We start from the raw sequence: 23667 nt of genomic DNA on the forward strand, positions 1-23667 counted from the left end.
GGCCCGTCATCTCTCTTTACAGAGCTTCCCGTCTCTGAAACTTGTGTTTCATTTGTTGATCATGTTGTAGACCCAGATTCATTGTGAATGCAGCCCCCATACCTCACCCAGTGATGGATCATAGAATCCTCTGGCCTCCTGACTGCAATATGCAGTAATTGCACATGCATGAAAATTACACCCACTAACTTTCCAATTACAGAACGTGAGAACATCAGAAACAGGAGCAGGGCGTTCAGTCCCCAAGCCTGTCTTGTCCTTCACTAAGATCGTGGTTGATCTGCTCTTGCTCGCAAATCCTCTTTCATACTCAATTTTTCATAGCCCTCAACTCTCTGACAGGTCAATATCCATCTACCTCCTCTTCAAATACGTTTAGTCATCTAACTCCCCGAACACCCTTGAGGAGAGAAATCCTAACATTCAATACCACCTGTTTGAAGAAAACACTTCATGCTCCTTTATCATGGCCTATTGATACGAACAAAAGAGGTTGAGACAAGGGTTCAGGTATAAATGACTGGCCTTGATATCAAGGCAGTGGTTGACTTCTGTTGACATCAAGGAGCTTAACAAAACTGGACATAATGGGAATCAGAGTAACCTCTCCAGTGTTTGGGGTCAAACATGACACAAAGGAAGATGTTCACCATCTCAGTCCTGGGTCACCTCTGTGGGAAATCCTCAGGGTAGCTTCCTCTTCAAAAACATCTTCAGCTGCTTCATCAATGTCTCCCCACCCTCACCCTTCCCACCATAAGATAGAAGTGGGGATGGTCACTGAAGATCCAACAATGTTTAGAATAATCTGACGCCCCCGTCAGGTCCTGAACTGGTCTGTGTCCATGTGCAGCAGGACCCAAACTCTATTGAGGCTTGTGCTTTTAAAGAGTCAATAACATTCATGTAAAAAGATTGCCTGTCACTGCACATTGCCCCAGTAAAATAAGAGTTCATTCCGCACCTCACGCTGGTTTCACAGGAATATGAGTAAGTCATTCGGCCCATTCACACTATTGGAGAAGGACAGGGACAGCCCATTCAGTGCCTCCAGCCTATTACTCATGAAGAGAAGGAGTCTAGTGTGATTGACCGCACAAAAGCTCCTCAACAATATTTGAAGGCGTAGCCGAGGCTCTTACGTTTTCTTATTTTAAAGAAAATGTAAACTGTCGGTTCCAGATGGAGTGTGACTGGTCAAACTACTCGGTGTGATGCAAAATGCCATTTACTTTAACACGAAAGATGAAATAAAACCAAAGAAAGAGGAATTTAGAATAACGTAATTCTATTGGACAAGTTAACAGAATAACAGATCTAGGAACTATTACTAATTCAAGTTTGGGAGAAGATTTGTAGATTGGGTGCTCGTTGTTGCGGTTCTGTTTGCCGAACTGGGAATTTGTGTTGCAGACGTTTCGTCCCTGTCTCGGTGACATCCTCAGGGCTTGGGGGACTCCTGTGAAGCAATTCTGTGATTTTTCCTCCGGCAGATATAGTGGTTTGTATCTTCTGCTTCCGGTTGTCAGTTCCAGCTGTCCGCTGCATTGGCCGGTATATTGGGTCCAGGTCGATGTGTTTGTTGATTGAATCTGACGATGTCAACTAGACAGGGGACGAAACGTCTGCAACACAAGTTCCCAGCTCGGCGAAAAGAACCACATCAACTATTACTAATGAACTGTTCCAATATAGGAAAATCCTTTAAACACAGCCCTTGGCAAAAAGGAAAATTCAGACACAGAATGTCACAAATATCTCTCCAGTCCAGAAATTAAAAACGGCATCAAGAGTAATGTCAGCAAGGGTAGCTGCCAGGAGATAGTCACTGAAGCTTCCAACTCTGTGGAGACCCCAATAGTTTCTGATGTTACTGACAAAGCAAAACCCGGAGATCCTATTATGTGAGAGCTGATCACACTCATTCAGGCTGCATTAAAATAAACCCAAGGCCTCCCTAGCTGTTACTCAAGTGGTCTTAACTAACCAGCTTTGTAACGATCGTTCAATCTCTTGCTTAAAAGAAACCAGAACAAAATAACCTCTTAAAGCTGCAGCATCATCACACTTGTCGGCACATCGAGCCGTTAAACAGGAACCAGGGATAACCCAGTCAGGCCTTTGGCCCTGTCCAATCAGACTAGGAAGAAGTCATTCAGTCCCTTGAGGCACTTACACAGGAACGGTAGGAGGACATTCCCACCTCAATGCACTTACAAAGGGGCAGAATGAGGTAATTGATACTGATTCCTGATGAATACCTTATGCCGGAAACGTCGATTCACCTGCTGTGCTTTTCCAGCAAACCACTGTCTACTCTGATCTCCAGCAACCGCAGTCCTCGCTGTCTCCTAATTCATGCTCCAACATGATGACCAAGTGGGGCAGAGGCTGCACAGACAGACTGTTCCACGTTGTTCCTCGTAGCTCCGTCAGTCATGATACACACGTGGGACTTTAACGTAGTTTTCCAGTGGTGAGGAGGGAAGCCATACATCTTGTTTGAAGTCACAAGAAGGCAATAATAATCTCTGACAAGACAGCCTGGTGTCCTCTATGTAGGGCGGAAGCTGGTGGGAATGGCTACCTGTTTCAGATGGAAGGTATTGTGGCTGCTGTTGGGGATTGTGAGCAACATGACGTTGAGTACAGGTTTACACGCCGACTGCCCAATAACGTGGGGCGAGTTAATTTAGGCATATAAACTATTAGGAAAGTCACGTTAGACTGATGAATGGACTCTCTAAGTTCAAATAATGCTGATCTTGTTCGTGTTGATCTTGTCTAGTGCACGTCCTATTCAGTGTAACCTGTATGCCTTACTCTGTCCAAGTCTATTTCCACCCTATGATCTGTCTGGCCATGCTTACTATGACCTGCCTCCACTGCTCAAAAATAAAGTGTTTCCCTGTACTGAGGTACATGTGACAATAAATCAAACCAATCAATCCTGGGTAAAGTATGGAATTTCTCACCCGATCAATGTGACTTTTGGAAAGAAGTGATCGCTGCCACTCCTCGTGTTTAGCGTCACCATTTCTTCTTCTTTCAAAGCTCTACTGATTAAACACTCAGCTTCTTCACTCTATCCTCGTGATACCATCAAGCGTGTCTGTGGTAAGGAGATCATTCGGTACAAAGGAGATCAAATCTGTAGAGAGTGTCCCAACCACTCTCTCAGCAAGGCTCTACAACAGCAGGAAGATGGCATTACTTACGAACTTGAATCATCTTACAATGAAGGACAGCATACCATTGACTGCACCCATTACTTACACCCATTACTTATATTTGGAGCAGTCAGCATAGACTTGTGAGTTGGAGATCACGCTTCCCAAATTTGTTAGAGTTTGTTGATGAAGTGACCAAGAAGGTTGATGAGGGCCGAACGGTAAACGTAGTCTCTATGGGTTTCAGTAAGACATTTGATATGTTTCCACATGTTCTGGAAGGTTCTATCACGTGGAATTCTGGGGGAACTGGCCAATTGAATACACAGTTGGCTTGATGGTAGGAAGCAGGGGGTTTAATGGAAGAATGCTTGTCAGACCGGAGCTGGGTCCATTGCTGTTTAATATCTATGAATTGGTTGAGAATGTACAAGGCATGATTAGTCAGTTTGCAGATGACACTAATATAATTGGTAGTGTGATCAGTGAGGAAGTTTATCAGAAATTGCAGCAGGAATTTAATCAGGTATGGAAGTGGGCCGAGAAATAGCAAATGGAATTTAATATAGATGCATGATGTCGTGTATTTTGGAAACTGAACTCAAGGTAGCAGTTTCATGGTGAATGGGACGACCTTAAGGAGTGTAGTGGGCAGAGAGACCTTGGCGTTCAGGTGCAAGGTTCTCTGAGAGTGGAGTCACAGGTAGACAAGGCAGTGACGAAGGCATTTGACACACTGACTTTCAACAGGCCGTACATTGAATATGGAAGTAGGGAAGTTATGCTGCATTTATACAGAACTTTGGTAAGGCCGCACTTGGAGCATTCTGTTCAGTTTTTGTCACTTTGTATTAGGGAGCATTTAATGAAATTAGAAAGCGTGCAGAAGAAATTAACATGGATGTTGCCAGGACCCCATGGTCTGAGTTATAGGGAGACGTTGGACAAGCTAGGACCTTTCCAATAGAGTGTAGCAGACTGAGGGGGGACCTTATAGAGCTGCATAGGATCATGAGGGGCATGGATAGGGCGAATGCTCTCAGTCCTTTTCCAAACTTTAGAGAATCGAGGATTAGAGGGGATCAGTTTACGTTGAGAGGGGAAGGAATAAAAGGGAATCTGAGGAGCCACTTCTTTACACAGAAGGCTGGTACGTGGATGAGCTACCAGCAGATGAGGTTGAGGGTGGTACATTAACAACATTTAAAAAGCATTTGGGTAAATATGTGGATGGGAAAGGATGAGAAGGATATGGGCCAAATGCAGGGAAATGGGGTTAGCTTGGATGGACATTTACAAGGTGGAATCGAACCTCTCTGTTAATTCAAACCAAACACCCAGAAAAGCTCGCCTCACCTCGTAATCTGTTAAAATATGAGCGACACATATCTCCTACTTCCACTATTTAAACAAACATTCACAAATTAGTTTGTTAACGTCAAGAGTGAACACTAAACAACAGCTGTTCAAAAATACAAGACCCTCTTTTCTTAGCAACTTACTATCTGTTTCCAACTCCATAAAAATATGCTATTCTACCAACCCACATATTAAACCTTGCAATCTCAAGACCACACAGTCTCTATCTTCCCCGTTGTGTTCATTCTTCCAGCCGCTGATCCCCAAATCACGTTTTGTTTTACTGCAAGTAGGTTTGACATGAATATGTATCTTTGATAGAGAGTGCTTTTGAGAGGGACAGTTCGCACTCCTGCTCTGCAGCAGTTACTCTGCTGTTGGATGGCAGTGGCTCTTCCCCTAGTGTTCAAAATGCTGGGTTTATATCCTCCCCATGGTACAATAATTCTCATAATTTGATTGCTTTCCAGGTGTCGGAACAATAATATTCAAATTCAGTTGGCTTCTGGTATCCTGAGCATTATTTAAACGACTAATACGTCATCCCTACCTGCTTCACTCTCCGCTGTTTCAGAGTTTTTTATCTGCTTTATTCAATGCTGTGCCCTCTTCAGGTGCTGTTGCGCTAACTCACCTACTCCATCTAATCTCTCCCTCACCTCACATACATAGTCCAAGTGTGAGATCTCCGACTTTGGTCCTGTCAATTTAGATTTAATTCAATTCAAAAGACTTCACTTCATGTACGAACATTAACTCAAAGGAAGTAAACTGAGTAGATTTATTTCGGGTATCTTTGATGATAAGCAATTTAATGTGACACCTTTGTCCCAATCATTTGGCCAATACTGACAGTACGATGTTAACATGGTCTTCAGCGTATGATGCTAACTTTCCAATACTCCATGGGATTCAGGATGGGACGCCCTTGATTTAAAGTGCTGTATGTCTAAGCTATCCATGACTTCCTAAAACAGCTGAGCGGTAAAATGAGACCCTTGGTCTGACTGAATCTCTCTGCGGAGCCCACAGCGAGTAAAAGAAGCTACCAACTCCTGCACTTCACTTTTTGCCTTAACACTCCATAATGGAATTGCCTCTTTAAATCTGATAGACACATCCATTATGCTCAGCAAATATTGGCTTCTTTTATTTTTATTTTAGAAAGGGAAGCTACACATATAATCACAACCCACGTGAAAGCTTCCCTTTGTACCCTTCTTTAATCCCACCAGCACCCAAGGGAAGAGTACAATTACAACATTTAAAATACATTGATTAAGCCACTTCTCGAATTCTGTTTTCAGTTTGATTTTCCCTGTTCTGGGAAGGATGTTGTGAAACGTGAAAAGGTTCGGACAAGATTTACAAAAACGTTGCCAGGTTTGAAGGATTTGGGCTACAGAGAGAGGCCGAATAGGCTGGGGTTAATTTCCCTGGAGAGTCCAAGACTGAGAGGTGACTTCATGGAGATTTATAAAATCACGAGGGGCATGGATAAGGTGGGCAGCCAAGGTTCTCTTTCCTAAGGTTAGGTCGCTCCAAAACTAGAGCACATGGTTGAGAGGGCAACGATTTAAAAGGAATCTAAGGGCAACGTTTTCAAGCTGAGTGTGGTGTGTGTATGGAATGAGCTGCTAGATGAAGTAGTGGAGACTGATAAAATCACAACATTTAAAAGGCATCCGATTGGGTACGTGAACAGGAAGGGTTGTGATGGATGCAGGCCAACAGCTGGCAAATGGGACTCCAGTAGTTTCGGATTCCTAGTTGGCATGGATGAATTGGACCGAAGATCTGTTTCTGTGCTGTATATGTCTATGACGTTAATAAACTAAGATGCGTTCCTCTTTTGTGGAGAGCAAGCTGCAGCACAGATAATATCCTTGGAGCTGAGAAGGTGAAGCAGTGATTTTGACCAGGTGCAGATTTGGTTCCAAGGTCTTGAATTTGCGGAGAGAGGTATTGTTAATACTGTCACAACTTTTAGTAACTACTTTCAAGTAATTGGCAAATAATACAAAACGAAAATGTGAACATTATTGTACTCAGTAAGTTCTGAGCATCTGGAACATTCTGAACGACACAGATTCAGCAGGTATTCTGAAATAGACTTGGAATTTTAATTTTTAAGGAAAGATTTGGGGGGCTGTGGGCAAATAGAACATAGAACATAGAACAATACAGCACAGAACAGGCCCTCCGGCCCACGATGTTGTGCCGAACTTCTATCCTAGATTAAGCACCCATCCATGTACCTATCCAAATGCCGCTTAAAGGTCGCCAATGAATCTGACTCTACCACTCCCACGGGCAGCGTATTCCATGCCCCCACCACTCTCTGGGTAAAGAACCCACCCCTGACATCTCCCCTATACCTTGCACCCTTCACCTTAAATTTATGTCCCCTTGTAACACTCTGTTGTACCCGGGGAAAAAGTTTCTGACTGTCTACTCTATCTATTCCTCTGATCATCTTATAAACCTCTATCAAGTCACCCCTCATCCTTCGCCGTTCCAATGAGAAAAGGCCGAGAACTCTCAACCTATCCTCGTACGACCTACTCTCCATTCCAGGCAACATCCTGGTAAATCTTCTCTGCACCCTCTCCAAAGCTTCCACATCTTTCTTAAAGTGAGGCGACCAGAACTGCACACAGTACTCCAAGTGTGGCCTAACCAAAGTCCTGTACAGCTGCAACATCACTTCACAACTCTTGAATTCAATCCCTCTGCTAATGAACGATAACACTCCATAGGCCTTCTTACAAACTCTATCCACCTGAGTGGCAAGTTTCAAACATCTATGTACATAGACCCCAAGATCCCTCTGTTCCTCCACCTGACCAAGAACCCTACCATTAACCCTGTATTCCGCATTCTTATTTGTTCTTCCAAAATGGACAACCTCACACTTGGCAGGGTTGAACTCCATCTGCCACTCCTCAGCCCAGCTCTGCATCATATCTAAGTCCCTCTGCAGCCGACAACAGCCCTCCTCACTGTCCACAACTCCACCTATCTTTGTATCATCTGCAAATTTACTGACCCACCCTTCGACTCCCTCATATAAGTCATTAATAAAAATTACAAACAGCAGAGGACACAGAATTGATCCCTGCGGAACTCCACTTGTAACCGGGCTCCAGGCTGAATATTTACCATCTACCACCACTCTCTGACTTCGACCGGTTAGCCAGTTTTCTATCCAATTGGCCAAATTTCCCTCTATCCCATGCCTCCTGACTTTCCGCTTAAGCCTACAATGGGGAACCTTATCAAATGCCTTACTAAAATCCATGTACACTACATCCACTGCTCTACCCTCATCCACATGCTTGGTCACCTCCTCGAAGAATTCAATAAGACTTGTAAGGCAAGACCTACCCTTCACAAATCCGTGCTGGCTGTCCCTAATCAAGCAGTGTCTTTCCAGATACTCATAAATCCTATCCCTCAGTACCCTTTCCATTACTTTGCCTACCACAGAAGTAAGACTAACTGGCCTGTAATTCCCGGGGTTATCCCTGTTCCCTTTTTTGAACAGGGGCACAACATTCGCTACTCTCCAGTCCCCTGGTACCACCCCAGTTGCCAGTGAAGACGAGAAGATCATTGCCAACGGTACTGCAATTTCCTCTCTTGCTTCCCACATAATCCTAGGATATATCCCGTCAGGCCCGGGGGACTTGTCTATCCTCAAGTTGTTCAAAATGTCCAACACATCTTCCTTCCTAACAGGTATCTCTTCTAGCTTATCAGTCCATTTCACACTCTCCTCTTCAACAATACGGTCCCTCTCGTTCGTAAATACTGAAGAGAAGTACTTGTTCAAGACCTCTCCTATCTCTTCCGACTCAATACACAGTCTCCCACCACTGTCCTTGATCGGACCTACCCTCGTTCTCGTCATTCTCAGGTTTCTCACATACGCATAGAATGCCTTGGGGTTATCCTTGATCCTATCCGCCAGGGATTTTTCATGCCCTCTCTTAGCTCTCCTAATCCCTTTCTTCAGGTCCCGTCTGGCTATCCTGTATCCCTCCACTGCTCTGTCTGAACCTTGTTTCCTCAACCTTATGTAAGCCTCCTTCTTCCTCTTTACTAGACATTCAACCTCCCTCGTCAACCAAGGCTCCCTCACACGACCATTTCTTTCCTGCCTGATCGGTACATACATATCAAGGACACGTCGTATCTGCTCCTTGAAAAAGTTCCACATTTCCACCACATCCTTCCCTGACAGCCTATTCTCCCAACGTATGCTCCTCAAATCCTGTCTTACAGCATCGTAATTTCCCTTCCCCCAATTGTAAAAACTTCCTTGTTGTGTGCACCTATCTCTCTCCATAACCAAGGTGAAAGTCACAGAATTGTGGTCACCATCACCAAAATGTTCACCCACTAACAAGCCCACCACTTGTCCCGGTTCATTACCGAGTACCAAATCCAATATGGCCTCACCTCTGGTTGGACAATCTACATACTGCGTTAGAAAAGCTTCCTGGACACACTGCACAAACACCGCCCCATCCAATCTACTTGATCTAAAGAGCTTCCAATCAATATTTGGGAAGTTGAAGTCGCCCATGACTACGACCCTGTGGCTTCTGCACCTTTCCAAAATCTGTTTCCCAATCTGTTTCTCCACATCTCTGCTGCTATTGGGGGGCCTATAATAAACACCCAACAAGGTGACTGCACCTTTCCTATTTCTGACTTCAGCCCATACTACCTCCAGAGGCAGATCCCCCTCAAACTTCCTTTCTGCAGCCGTTATACCATTTCTAATTAGCAATGCCACCCCCCCTCCTTTTTTACCACCCTCCCTAATCTTACTGAAACATCTGTAACCAGGAACCTCCAACAGCCATTCCTGTCCCTCATCTATCCATGTTTCCGTGATGGCCACAACATCGTAGCCCCAGGTACCGATCCATGCCTTAAGTTCACCCACCTTATTTCTGATACTCCTTGCATTGAAGTATACGCACTTGAGCCCATCTCTGTGTCTGCAAGTAGTCCCTGTCAGTGCTACCTTCTCCACAGCCTCCCTACAGTCTTGGACATCCTGACACACAGCTAGCTTACTTGCTGGACTACAAGTCCGGATCCCATTCCCCTGCCAAATTAGTTTAAACCCCCCCGAAGAGTGCTAGCAAACCTACCCCCCAGGATATTGGTGCCCTTCTGGTTCAGGTGCAACCCGTCCTGTTTATACAGGTCCCACCTTCCCCAGAATGCAGTCCAATTGTCCAAATATCTGAAGCCCTCCCTCCTACACCATCCTTGCAGCCACGTGTTCAACTGCACTCTCTCCCTGTTCTTTGCCTCTCTGTCACGTGGTATTGGGGCAGATGTGCAGCATCTCCAGAGGGAGAGAGTACAGCCCCAATGGGCTGAATAGCCCCCAGGCCCTGTGCTCTGTGATACTGCCCCATTTACTGTGAATGATGAAGCACATCCCAGGGCAGAGAGAGGGATTAGCCCTCCGCTCTCATCACAATGGGGCCCGGCTGATTGACGGCAGCTCCAGACCAATGGGAGGAGAGTCTGTATGGTCCTGCAGCCAATGGGAGTGAATGAGGGGTGTGGCCAGCAAGACAACACATGTCCATGAGCTGTGCAGGTGCAGTGTCACTGGGTGGGGTTGGGAGAGACAGCAGAGACTGGGACAGAGGCTGTGGGACCTGAATTACAAACTCCCGGTAAATTAAAACCAAAAGAACTGAGCAAGATGTAAATCAGAAACAACAACCAGGAGGTTCTGGAAAAGCTCAGCAGATCTGGCAGTTTCTGTGATGAAATGTCAGAGTTAAAGTTTCAGACCCAGTGTCCCTTCCTCAGAACTGATACTGAGAGAAAAAATGTTGGTTTATATGCAGAAGGTAGGGTGTAGGGGAGGGTGTAAGGAGTAAAGGATAGGTGGGAATAGAGCGAGAAGAAGGGTTGGATAAAGGAGTGGATAACGTTCTGGCTGGGGGAGGGCTACTAGCTATTAATGGAAACTGTTAGTGGCTAACCATAGGTAATGTGTAATGACAGGCTGTGAGAACAAGGACTGGGGTGTGGGGTTGGGGGGGCTAGGACATGGGGTTGTTAAACTATGGTGAGCCACTAACTGTCTCCGTTGTAAGCTGTTCTCCACAGACATCACTCCATGATTGGAGCTGCAGAGGACAGAGTTGCAGATGGGTGGCACGGTGGCATAGTGGTTAGCCCTGCTGCCTCACAGTGCCAGAGACCCGGGTTCAATTCCTGACTCAGGCAACTGTCTGTGTGGAGTTTGCACATTCTGCCAGTGTCTGCGTGGGTTACCTCCGGGTGCTCCGGTTTCCTCCACAGTCCTAAAATGTACAGGTGAGGTGAATTGGCCATGCTAAATTGCCCGTAGTGTTAGATGTAGGGGAATGGGTCTGGGTGAGTTGCTCTTTAGATGGTTTGTCTGATCTAAAAACCTCTTAAATGACCTTCCCAACCCCCTCTGTACTCCTCAAAGATGTATCTTAAAGTTGTTCTCTTTAATCAATATTTCCAGCATTCGTGAAGCACTTTAGGAGAATTGTCAGTGTGAAAGGCTCCATACAATGAAGGTCGTTGTTGTTAATGTCCGACATGAGGAGAAACAGGAATGAACACTCTCTCTTATACCTGATGAACAGCAGCAAAAGCAGGAAGCACTGAGCATGCTCCAGCCCACAAAGGGCCTCTGGTGATTGATCTCAGTGCAGGACCAATAAGAGGATGGGGACGGGGCTGGAAGGCAAGGTAGTGCCGGTTGGTCTGAGTGAATGAGAGGCGTGGCTACACTCAACCACGTGATAAGCTTCTGGATTCGTGGTGCTGGAAGAGCACAGCAGTTCAGGCAGCATCCAAGGAGCAGCGAAATCGGCGTTTCGGGCAAAAGCCCTTCATCAGGAATAAAGTGATACCACGTGATAACCTTCACTGGCAGCACTGTGATGTTGTGACCAAGGCATTAGAAATGTGTGAAGGTGCAGGGCATGGTTAAGGAAAGACATATTGACCAGGAAGAGAAGGAAATTTTAATGGAACGGGCTGAGACGTTTTACAGAACTTAGTGCACATCGGAAAACAAGAGTCCCATTGCCTGTGGAGAGGGTGATGTTTGACTACCTTGTACAGCTGCAGTTGGTGTGGTGAAGGTGCTCCCACAATGTTCTTGGGTAAGAGATGTTACAGATTATTCACTCAGCGACAGTGAAGAGTTGACAATGTGTGTGCAAATTAACAACAGTTTGTATTTTTATCATTTTTATAATTTCACAGAAATTGAGAATTTCTGACATAAGGCCACAGATGGGGATATTAGGTCAGGTGATCAAAAGTATTGCCAAATAAGCAGGTTTTCAGGAATACCTTAAAGGAGGAAAGCAAGTCTGAGAGGGTCAGGGTGCGAATTCCAGACTGTGTTGCCTTGGCAACTGTCAAAACAGCCAGACCGGTGAAGCAATGAATAAACACATCTTTGGGAGTCTGAAAGAAAATGAGTTGTCGAGGTCTCACAGGTTGTGTGGTGCAGGGAGACAGGGATGTTCACAGCCAGGAATTACATCAAGCGAGAGAATTTTAAATTGTTGCTTGTAAATAGGAGCCTTTTGATGGATCAACAAGTTTTGGTACAAGTGAGCACTTGGGCAGTAGGGTTTTAGATATTCTTGAGCTTATATGTAAGTTGAATGTGGGAGGCTGGCCAGGTCTGTGTTTAGATAACGAAGTCTGGAGATAACACAGGGATGGACAAATATTTCAGTAAATGAGCTGAGACTAGGGTGGAGTTGGGTGATGTCACTGATGTAGGAATAGCAGTTTTGGAGTCACTCCCCCTCACCCATTCACAAATATTGTTCCCTGTCCTGTCTGTCCTTTCTGGTTACGTCCTTCTCTCCAATTCTGCTAAGAACTAATATTTGACCTCAAGGTTGTTGGAAAATCCTGCTCCATCTCCATACTCCCTTTCCTTTCTGGATTCCTCATATGTGGTGTCCATCCAGGATCTATCTTTGTCCCCTCCTGTATCTCACCTACATACTGCCAGGAGGTGACATCGTATTGGTTTCCCATGTACACTGACAATGCCCAGCTCTCTCTCCCGATCATCCCTCTCCATTGCTCCACTGTCACTCATTCATCAAACTGCTTACCACACGCCTACAACTCGATTGGCTGCAATTTTCTCCAATGAAACACTGCAATGGTTAAACCCATTGCCTTCAGTTGCTATTACAAATTCATTTCCCTTACTGCTGAGCCCCTCCCTCTCACTGGGAAATGCCTGAGGCAGAACTACACTCTTCACAATATTACTCTCATATTCTGACCCCAAGGTGACCTTCTGATCAGACATCTACACAATCGCAAACACCAGGAACTCCAATCTCTAAAATGTTGCTTTTCTCCACCTCACCCCAGCTCCATTGCTATTGAAACCCCTTACCCATGTCTGTGTTGCATTAAAGTTGACAAATCTAAAACAGAACCCTTGATTCTGCAACTGACCCAGAGTCTGGTTCCAGGTTCCCTCATGATGGGACACATCCTCTCAGTATTTACACTGTCATACCCCTTAATAAGCCAATGTGTTTCAATAAGATCCCCTCTCATTCTCCCCCAAATCCAATGAGTCGAGTCCCAACTTCTTCAGCCTTTTCGTAAAAGACAGTCCCTGCAAACCAGGGATCATCCCAGTCAATCTTCTCTAAATGCCTCCGATGAAGTGATGTCTTTCCTTATATAAAGGGTCCAAAACGTCTCTCATTACTCCATATGTAGTCTCACTTTATAAAGTTGCTCTCAGGTATATACTCCAAACTCTTATACTGCAAATCCCTTCAAACAAGGAACAACGTTTCATCTCCCTTCCTGATGACCTGTTGTAACTGTGTGCTGGCTTTCTGTGTTTCCTGCACGATTACCTCCTGGTCTCTTTTGTGTTGCAGTTTTCTACAGTTTCTACCATTTAAATAGTCCATTGTTCTTTTATTAACTCCTCCAAAATGAACAACTTCACATTATCCCAAGTTATGCTCCATTTGCCAACTTGGTGTCCACGTCTCCAACGAATCCCTCTCTGTAAACAGTTTATAATCCTTTTGGAAGTAAACTGGTCTGAATTTTCTCGGAGATTCCCCCCTCATTCTTCTCAACCTTTCCAGGGAGCACCGGGCAGTGTGAAGCATGCTGAGTTGCTGTCTTTTCAGAGAGACTCTTTGGAATGATTGGGAGGATCTTGCTGCCCATTGGTCAGAACTTGCCCATCAAGCTGCATGAGACTTTCACCCCCCATGTCTTATTGATGAGGCACAGCGGCAGCACGGAAGGAAAGAAAAGGAAGAAAATCCTGCTGTCCGTATCTCACTGACTCTTGGAACATTCTCTTCCATGTGTCAAAGATCTGCCCTGTTCAGTCACATGAAGTCCCAAGGTGGAAACTCATAGAAACCCACACAGATTTCCCCCTGAACTGACTGCTGGTCTCCACAAGGGGTGATGTGTACAGTCATCCTGGCCCAGGAGGAGGGGATGGTGTGAGTTTCTAACCTGACCTGACAGTGACAGATTTTATAAACTTGTATTACAGGATACTACAGGTGGATATTCAGATAGGAATCTCAGTAATTGTAACGCCAAACTCTGATTGAATTACTCCATTCATCAGGACCTGGATATTTGCACTGTGTGTGAGTATTTTGTTCCAGCTCAATTCCATTTTCTGCATAAAAATTCTCCTTTGAATCAAAACACCCTGTCAATCGATCTCCCCGAAATCTTCAATATGTGTCCAGTAATCCATTTATGATGAATTGATGAGTGTAAGGTTTAACATCCTGATGTATATGTTTTGTAAGCACTTGCCTCTCAGCTCCCCTCAATTTCCTTTGCTACAAGGAGAACAATCTCAGTTTCCACAAACCCCTGATTCCCCAGTGTTTGTTTGCTCTCTGTAAGGCACACATCAGGATCGTGTTGGAACATTCTCCACTTGCCTGCATCAGTGCAGCCCTCAACAGTATTAAAGAAAGCGAACATCCTCCAGGACAAAGCACTGTGCCTGAGTGGTGCCCCATCCACCACCTTCAGCATTCCCTCTCTCCACCCCCGATGCACAGTGGCATCACTGTCTAAAAGGTAAAGTCAGTATTGTCCTACCAGACCATAGGGCTGCTCTCTTATTAGGGAGAGATGTCTGGTGGTGGTTTAACCTGAAGGTTACCACAGCCCAAGCAAGGGGAGAGGTTGAGAATGAGAGTCCATCTATTAAAGATGGATATTCTTGATATGTATGAACAACACCCATGTCCCTGCAACTAAAATCCCCCATTCCTTGAACCATCCTGGTAACTCTCCTGTGCCCCCTCTCAGGGACCCTGCCATCCTTTCCAATGTGTGGGCGATCTCTGGTTTGCACAGACCCAGCTGCTCTGTGTTCCTGTGGGTGATGTCATCATTGAGCAACAGTTGCACTAAACCTCACTGTCTGTGAGGGTGGGAGACACAAATCCCCAAAACATTTGAGATGTATTTAGTGTGCACTTGCTATGCCATGATAGATGAGACTTTTCCACAAGTACTGGAAAATAGATGAGGATAGTTCGGTGGTAGTTTTCTTTCTCACAGACTCGATGGACCACCAGAGCGTTTTTCTGTTCTGTTTACCGCTGAGATGTTTATTATAAGAATATGACAGGCTCCTTTGGACATCAGGTCAGAAAAGGTAATACTAGAATAGATGACATGTGATTGGTCGATTTTCTGGGGAGGAAAGTGAGACGCAGAGGTTTAAGAGGAAATTCAGAAGCTCAGCGCAGGAATTGTAAAGGGCCATTATCAAGTAGAAATAAACATTGGGCATCCTGAAAGCTGGAAATAACGAAAGGCACATATAGCAGAGCTTTGAGAGACTGGAGGGGATTAGACATGGGGAGGATAATGAAGCTGGATGAGTTGCAAGTTGGAAAGGATTGTGAGGATGGAGGATGTTACAGAGATAGAGATATTTTGTGATAGAGGTTTTTGGATATTGAGGCTGGAGTGGAATTATAGAGATGAGGAGGATTTGAAAGGCTGGATGAGGTGGCACTGATAGGCAGAGTTCCAAACATAGAGGAATTTATAGAGATAACGAGTCATAAAGTTACACAGCATCGACACAGACCCTGTGGTCCAACCAGTCCGTGTCGACCATAAATTCGAACTGAACTAATCACACCTGCCTCCACTTGGTCCAAGTCCATCCGAGCATTCCCTATTGATATACGGGTCCAAATGTTTTTTTTTTCCTATTAGAATTCCATTCCCCTACCCTTTTGCTCTATATTTACACCTGACTAATTCACTCAACCCAATCATCCCTGAACACTATGGGCAATTGAGCACGGCCAGTTCACCTCCCCGTACATCTGTGGATTGTGGGAGGAAACGGGAGCACCTGGAGGAACCCACGCTGTCATGGAGAAGAATATGCAAACTCCACATGGACAGTCACCCAATACAGGAATTGAGCCTGTGTCCCTGGCGCTGAGAGTTATCAGTGCTAACCGTTGAGCCACTGTGCCACCCTGAAATTGTAATTGCATTCACATCTACCATGTCCTCTGCAAGTTTATTCCACATGTGAACCACTCTCAGTGCAGAAACAAAAAATAAAATCCGGAACTTCTTTTTTAAGCTTTACTTTTTAACGTGAGAAACGTATGTCCCCAATCTTGAATCGTGCCCCCTCCTGGAAAGGGCACCTGCTGTTCGCATTACCGAAACTCTTCAAGATTTTATAAACCTCTAATAAGGTCACCCCTCAGCCTCCTGTGCTCCAGTGAAAAAGGACCCAGCCTATCCAGACTCTGCTTATAACTCAAACCATCCATTCCCATCACCATCCTGGTAAATCTATTCTGAACCTGCTCCAATTTAATAACATCCTTCCTATAACAGCACAACCAGAACTAGACACAGTATTCCAGAAGAGGCCTCCCCAACATCCTGTACAACCTCAACATAACGTCCTAACTCCTATATTCAAAGATCTGAGCAATGAAGGCAAATGTGCTAAACTGCTTCTGAACCACCCTGTCTGCATGTGACACATAGTTCAAAGATCTGAACCCCTCGGTCTCTTTGTTCCATATCACTATCCGAGGCCCAACTTTTAATCAGTGTAAGTCCAGCCTTCGTTTGTTTTATCAAGATGTAATATTTCGCATTTATTCCAATCCAAAAATCACAAACATCCTTTGAGTATAAAGGCAAGTGGAATATACTTAAGAGTTAAATCGGTAAGGCAAAAAGGGGACAGGAGACCGCTTTGGCGAATAGGGAAAGGGTTTTTAGAAATACATTAAGAGCAAATGGGTCACTAGAGAGAGAATAGGCCACCTCAAAGATCAGCAAGGCAGCCTATGTGTGAAGACGCAGGAGATGGGGTTGTTGGGGGGATACTAAACGTGTGGCATCAGTATTTAATGTGGAGAAGGACAGATTTGTGGAGGTTGTCAAGATTAGAGATCGTGAGGGTGATGAGATGGGAGGAGATTGGAGGATGTTACAGAGATTGAGATGTTTGTGATACCAGAGATAGCGATGGTTCTGAGGCTAGAGAGGATTTCTAGAGATAAGGAAGAGTTTAGCCTGGATGAGATGACAGTGATCTGGGGAGTTGTGAGCATGGAGGAATTCACAAAGATAGTGAGAGTTAAAGTCATAAAGTGATACAGAACAGAGACAGACCCTGTGGTTAAACCATTCCGTGTCGACCATAATTCCCAACTAATCTAATCGCCTCTCCCTCCGCTTGGTCCACATTCATCCAAACATTTCCTATTTATGTACTTGTCTAAATGTCTTTTAAACATTGTAATTGTATTCACAGCTGCCTCTTTTTCTGGGAGTTCACTTCACACATGTAAAAGTAAAAACAAATCCCCAATTTACTTTTTAAACCTTTCTCATCTATTTTCAAATTGTATGCACCCAGGTCTTGAAAAACTCCCCCCCCCCCCCACCCCACCCCCGGCCATTCACCTTGTCTACACGCTTCATGGTTTTATAAATCTCTAAGTTCATCCATCAACCTCCTACGCTCTAGTGAAAAAGCATCCCAGCCTATCCAGTTTCTCCTTGTGACACAATCCCTCCATTCATGGCAACATCCCGGTTAGTCTCTTCTGAATCCGCTCCAATTTAATAATATCCTTCCTATAACAGCACAACCAGAACTGGACACAGTATTCCAGAAGAGGCCTCCCCAACATCCTGTACAGCCTCAACCTAAATTCCCAACTCCGGTACTCAGTGGTCTGAGCAATGAAGGTAAGTGTGCTAACCACCTTCTTCTACAAGTTCCACTCCTGACTCTGATGGACAGTAACTGCAGAATCAGAGTCCTGCAGTGATGTGTGAACTCTACACCACACGGAGCAGGGGGATGACCACTTCCCTGTGTGCACTCACTGGTGTCTCAGTCGTGTTGAGTCTCAGCAAATCCCTTGTCACACAGAGAGGGAAACAGCTCCTACCCAGTGTGAACCCGCTGGTGTCTCAGGGAGTCAGGATGAATCACTGAATCCCCTCTCACACCCTGACCATCTGATTGGCCTCTCCCCTGTGTGGGCTCACTGGGGTCTCAGGGAGTCAGGATGAATCACTGAATCCCTTCTCACACCCTGACCATCTGAATGGCCTCTCCCCTGTGTGGGCTCACTGGGGTCTCAGCAGGTGGTGCATTTGAGTGAATCTCTCCCCACATTGGGAGCAAGTGAATGGTCATTCTCCAGAGTGAGCTCGCTGGTGTTTCAGCAGATCAGAGGACTGAGGGAATCCTTTCCCACACATGGAGCAGGTGAAGGATCTAAATCCATTGTGCCCGCTCTGGTGCCTCAGCAGATTGTAAGATCGAGTAAATCCCTTCCCATACGTGAGGCAGGTGAACAGCCTCTCCCAGTGTGACTGTGTCAGTGAGTGTCCCACTGGGAGGGGTAAGTAAATTTCTTCACATTTACACAGCTTCGCCCTGGTCCCGTTACATTGGTGTCTTCCCAGATCACATGACCGGTTAAATATTCGACCAGCTGCCGAACATGGGAATGATTTCTCTGAGCTAGGAATGCTGCTTTCCCCTTTTTATATTACTGATAAGGATCAGGACCTGCAGAATTGGACGACTCTGCAGTTGATGTGATGTTAAAGCTGAGTTTTCCATCTGTGAACTCTCTCTGTCTGTGAAACAAGTTTTTCCCTATCATTACTACAAATGCCAACACCAGCTCTCCCTTCAGCCCTCCCGAATGTCTAAATTTAGACGAATGCAAAGACCTCAGGAATGTGTTTTGCTCTCATTTGTTTCTGAAAGTAAATTGGAGCCATTTTGAATAAATTTATACACTTTACCAGCAGAACTCATGCCTACTCTGTCATTTACGATTTGTAACCCATGGGAAATTTGTTACTAAATTCGATGACCGTTATAATGCTCTGCCCACTTCTCTGGAGCCAGGATAAGTCAATTCTAATAATTACCAATAGATTGTATCTGAACAGAATGTCCCCACAACAGTAGGCACTCTGACACTCAGTGCCCATCATTTAAGTTCTTTTTCTTAAACCCCTCATGTCTGGCAATCTGGCAATACAATTGGAGATATTTTATACAGTAACCTTTCAGTCTCAATTGCCAGTTCCAGTCCTTGAAGCAGCCAGTAACACGCCATAGTGACTTGAATTCTAACAGCAGCATTGCCTTGGCAGGAGAGATTGAGGAGAATGAAGCTGTCTTCTCTGGACTATCTAAACATGAAACACTTCAAATGAACAAAAATCTTAAAGAGATCAATATGGTAGACACAGCAAGGATGTGTGCCCTGGCTGGTGTGTCTGGAATGAAATAAGTACTAACTGTGATATCTTTACCCAGCATCACCTTTAGCTGCATAAATGTTTAAGATTTATTTGCTGCTCCAGTTCCACTCTCTTGATCACTCCCCTTTGTAACTTCTGTAATGTTGGCAACCGTGCAAATTGATAACATTTGTTTCAATCCATCCCAAAACCTCTCTGTATCTGTGTCTCACTTTTGTTCACTGAGACCCTCATTCAATCTGACCTCTTTACAAACCCTGCCCTGATATTCCCTTAGAGGGCTCAGAATAAAATGTTCACAGAATTGTTAATGCAGAAAGGAGGCTGCTTCACTCATCAGCTCTCCAAAGGTAAGAGGGCTGAAAGGTAAAGAAGAGGGGTGTGTGGGGTTGGTGGGATGGGAACTCGGAAGGCAATAGGTAGATGTAGATGGGAGGTAATGGGGAAAGGTTGGAGTGGATAATTGGGAAGGAAGATGGACAGGTGGGACAGTTCAAGAGGCCAGTGTCGAGTTGGAGGGTTGGATCTGAGAGAAGGTGGGGGGGAGGGGAGATGAGCAAACCTTAATGCCATGTGGTTGAAGGGTCCCAAGATGGAAGATAAGGTGTTATTCTTCCAGGCGTCGAGCGGCTGGGATTTGGCAATGGAGGCAGCCCAGAACCTGCATCTCCTTGGTGGAGTGGGAGAGGGCGTTGAAGTGGTCGGCCACAGGGTGGTGGAGTTGTTTGGTGCATGTGTTCCAGAAATGTTCTCTGAATCAAGGTGGCGTCCTGACTCCCCAATGTAGAGGAGACAACATCGAGAGCAAAGGATAAAATAGGTGAGGTGTCTGGACGTGCAGGGAAATCTCTGCTGGATGTGGGAGGATCCTTTGGTGCCATGATTGACGTGAGGGGAAGGTGTGGGCATAGGTTTTACACCTCTTGAACTGGCTGTCAAAGGTGCTGGGAGTGGAGGGTGGATTGTCGCAGAGGAAATGGTCTTTGTGGAATGCTGAAATGGGTGGGAAGGGAAATATATCTCTGATGATGCGGTCTGATTGTAGGTGGTGGAACTGGCAGAGGATGATGTATTGTATCTGGGTGGAAGGTGAGGACTGGGGGGTTCTATCCTTGTTGTGGTTGGAGGTGTGGGGTACAAGAGTAGAGGTGCAGGAAGTGGAGGAGATACACTGGAGGGCATTGTTGACCACATGGGAGGGGAAATTGTGAATGCTTGAAAGAGGAGGCAATTTGGTATGTTCTAGAGGGTTCTGCCAACTTGCATCAAGTTTCACTGGAACACTGCAGTAAGCATGAGACAGAGATGTTGGCCAGGGAACAGTCTTATGTGTTAAAGAGCAGGCAACTGGAAGCTCAGGGTCTTTTTTGCAGCAGAACGTAGATCATCAGCCACCATTTCCACCACGTCCACTGAGATGCTGCCAGACACAGGTTCCTGTCCCCTCCATTAACAGCGATGCACCCTCCCAGCAAGATCATTCTCCACTCCTTTGTATTTCCAAATGTTTCTGTCTCTCTTTGCACTCCATCTCAACCTATTATTTACTCTTTATCCCCTATCTCCTGCAGTCCAAAGATATGCAGGTTCGGTAAATTGGCCAAGCTACATTTCCCGGAGTGTTCTGGGATGCATAGTTTAGGTGCATTAGTCAGGGGAAATGTAGAGTAATAGGGTCGGGGAATGGGTTTGGGTGGGATAATCATCGGAGGCTGGGTGTGAGCTTGTTTGGCTGATGGCCCTGTTTCCACATGGGAGCTGGGAAAATTTAGAATTCCTACAATCGGATCTAAGGAAGGGTCACAGGTACCAGAATGACCCTTGGTGTGTGAAGGAGGTGGAAACGGGAAACGGGAAGTGGCAGCGGAAACCGAATGAAATGTATCAGTTTAGACTGGGAGGGGTTTAATTACACTCTGTACAGGTCGCTAGTCCTGAATTAGAAACTCCTGCTCCCACGTTTGCAGCAAATGGGAAAATGTCTGCGAACCTCAGGCAATGATAGGACCTGGGTTATGGCCACCACCTTTATTGGGGGCAAGGTACAGCGAGGCGCATGGACATGTCCTAATCCTGGGTGGGGGCGGGGCGATTTGAAGAGGAGCATTTACACATCAGACACACACCAGGGAAATATTTGTCTTTAATCTTCATCTTGCACTGACTGTGAGCTTTGTCTTGTGAATTGTTTTTTATGAGATATTAATTGAGAATAATTGAGACCGGGATCTCAAAAGCATGTTTCTACAGTCAGCGGAGTCATCAAGATCTGAATATCATTGGCATTTAACTGTGGAACGAGAAAGGTTTGTCTGTTCTGTCTGTTGAAAAGTAGCTCATATTTTTAGGTAAAAACAATGTCCTGTGGCCCAACATTTCAACTCCCCTCCCACTCAGCAAGGACATGGAGGTCCTGGGCCTCCTTCACTGCCGCTCCCTCACCACCCGACGCCTCGAGGAAGAACGCCTCATCTTCCGCCTTTGAACACTTCAACCCCAGGGCATCAACGTAGACTTCACCAGTTTCCTCATTTCCCCTTCCCCCACCTCACCCCAGTTCCAAACTTCCAGCTCAGTATTGTCCCCATGACTTGTCCTACCTGCCTATCTTCCTTTCCACCTATCCATTCCACCCTCCTCTCTGACCCATCACCTTCATCATCACCCCACTCACCTATTGTACTCTTTCCTACGTTCTCCCCACCCCCACCCTCCTCTCATTTATCTCTCCACGCTGCAGGCACCCTGTCTCTATTCCCGATGAAGGGCTTTTGCCCGAAACGTCGATTTTACTGCTTCTCGGATGCTGCCTGAACTGCTGTGCTTTTCCAGAACCACCCTATTCCAGACTCTCATATTTTTGTAAAGCAAATAGCAGAAACATGTACAAATTCATGGTTGGATCACCCTTGGGGTATGTGCTCTGTTCTGGGCCGTGCAGCCCAGGAAGGAGATATTGGTCTGAGAGGGAACATAGATTTATCCAAACTACACCTCGCCTCTTTGCAGGAACTGTCATGTTTAGACCCAGTCAACCACTTCATGACTTTCCCCTGTGAATTCCTTACTTTCAATTCCCTGTAAATTTCCCATTAAAATTTCTTATGGACTCAAATTCCAGTAACTTTTCAGATGGAATTTTACAGATTCTGACAATTGTCTGTTCATCCAGAAATTGCTGAAGGCCATGTTGACGCTGAGTGCTGCTTGGCTCAATGAGAATGTTTTGGAGTTGGGTGAAAACAAAGGGAGATGAGACAGGGAGAAGGTGAAGCTGAAACTCAGTTTTAGTTCAGGCCATACAGAATTTCGCATGGTCCCAATGGGAACAGCCAATTTGTAAGCGACACTGTGGAGTATTTGTTAACAGTTTTTAAAGTATAATATATCAGTTTAAGTAAAGATTGGGGCTATTGATTACAATGGACATGTTTGAAGTGAAGGAAGGTTGAAAGCTCTTTTAAATTCTCTTAATGGGAGTAACTAGCTGAATCTAGAGAGACATTGAGACAGGAACCCTCAGACCCGTGGCGGGCTCCTCTTGTACAATGTGGGAAATAAGGGAAGCTTCTAGTGTCCCTGACGGCTATGTATGTAGGAAGTGTGTCCATCTGCGCTACTGGGAAACTGCTTTTCAGACCTGGAGCTGTGAGTGGACTCACTGTGGACCGTCTATGACACTGAGAATATTATGGACAGCACGTTTAGTGAGTTTGTCACACTGCAGGTGAGGGTTACACAGGCACAAAGGGAATGGGTGACCATCACATCAAGTTAAAGGCTCAGCAAGGGAATGCAGGAGTCCCCATTGATCATCCCCTTCTCAAACAGATACTGTATACCGGTTGGAATTCTGTTGGGGGTGAATGGGTGGGGTGGTCTCTCGGGGAAATCAGCAACAGCCAGGGTCATGACACCACAGATAGCTCTGCTGCACCGAACAGGAGGAATGACAGTTGCAGGGCTATAGTGACATGGGATCAATGGTTAGAGTAAGGGCAGGTATTTCTGTGGCCACAGGCATGAATCAAGGATGGCATGTTACCTCCCTGGTGCTGGTATCTGTAATAGCATGGAGTGGCTACAGTGAGTTCTGCAGCTGGAGGGTAAATAACCAATGGTTGTGGAACACACAGATACCAACAACATCGCGAAACAAAGGGATGAGGGCCTGAAATATGTATAAAGGAAAATCAGAGATATATTAAAATGAAAAGTAATAATGTCAGACTTACACCCAGTGCCATGTGCTAGTGAGAGCAGGAAC

The 23667-nt window shown here is 45.4% G+C and overlaps 1 long non-coding RNA gene across 2 annotated transcripts; it reads left to right on the top strand.

Moving 5' to 3' along the window:
* The first annotated feature begins 11616 nt into the window (after positions 1-11616).
* LOC140471547 (uncharacterized) lies at positions 11617-22421 on the top strand. Of its 2 annotated transcripts, none has more exons than XR_011957086.1 (4): positions 11617-11716; positions 14131-14230; positions 17751-17855; positions 20020-21052. It is a non-coding gene; the product is annotated as an uncharacterized lncRNA (long non-coding RNA). The 2 variants fall into 2 exon arrangements; XR_011957085.1 differs by lacking the exon at positions 20020-21052 and adding an exon at positions 21600-22421 and having other exon boundaries at positions 11618-11716.
* Positions 22422-23667: the final 1246 nt, after the last annotated feature.

The sequence above is a fragment of the Chiloscyllium punctatum genome, unplaced genomic scaffold (assembly GCF_047496795.1).
Source record: "Chiloscyllium punctatum isolate Juve2018m unplaced genomic scaffold, sChiPun1.3 scaffold_105, whole genome shotgun sequence".
Lineage (NCBI taxonomy): Eukaryota > Metazoa > Chordata > Chondrichthyes > Orectolobiformes > Hemiscylliidae > Chiloscyllium > Chiloscyllium punctatum.